This window comes from Penaeus monodon, chromosome 23 (genome assembly GCF_015228065.2).
Source record: "Penaeus monodon isolate SGIC_2016 chromosome 23, NSTDA_Pmon_1, whole genome shotgun sequence".
Classification (NCBI taxonomy): Eukaryota; Metazoa; Arthropoda; class Malacostraca; order Decapoda; family Penaeidae; genus Penaeus; species Penaeus monodon.
The window spans coordinates 35,654,894-35,655,637 of record NC_051408.1 but is presented as its reverse complement, the minus strand read 5'-3'; the positions used below and the strand labels follow the sequence as shown (position 1 = coordinate 35,655,637).

The following is a 744-nucleotide window of genomic DNA, read 5'->3' as shown; positions in this document are numbered from 1 at the left end:
AGTCTTGTTTATAGGTGCGGGTATATTTTCAATTTGACTCATTAAAACTTGTGAAAATGAGATGCAAGTCATGTACTTATAGTCTTTATAAGTAAGGGATTAATTTTATTATTTAAGTGTACAGTTAGCGTGCGAAGAGAAAAAAAAAAATAAGTATTATAGTTTTTTTCTTTAGGTGGGGATAGGGTTTATGTTACATAATATAGCGTAAGATCGTGTCTCAAAAAGATCTTATTTTATGGAATGTGAAAGCATTTAAGTTAGGAGTTACTGTTAACTTTAATTGTATGATTATCGACTACGTTCACATTCTAAAAATAATTAAACCGAGTGATTATTTACAAATTTGCGTGCGGTCATTTTAATGCTGAGTGTCAGGAATATTGTTCATATTTATATCATGCATGAATATTAATTGACAAATATTTTATAACTCTATAGATCGAGTTTGCCCGCAGATAATTAAATAATATATTTAATCACACTCAGCCACCATTATAATCACGTCATCACAAACAATATTCATCATTTTCACAATCATAACGTTCTTTTCAAGCAGCCACATCAGTGAATCAATCTAAACTGGCCAGCACAAGTAAGATATTTCCATATTGCAGAATCATTGCAAAATTCCCACGCAAGGGATTTTAGCAATCAGGTTCGCCTGTGAGCAGGAAATTGCAATTAAGCTCCTTTCAACTGATTTGCAATTTCGGTTGTCCGATAGAAAGATTCTGATTAAAA

General features: G+C 31.5%; 1 protein-coding gene across 2 annotated transcripts in view; it reads left to right on the top strand.

Annotated features, from left to right (window-relative positions):
• Window positions 1-744, top strand: part of LOC119587961 (RING finger protein nhl-1-like) — a gene marked incomplete in the record, with an annotated part of 37,992 nt that overhangs the window by 29,549 nt on the left and 7,699 nt on the right.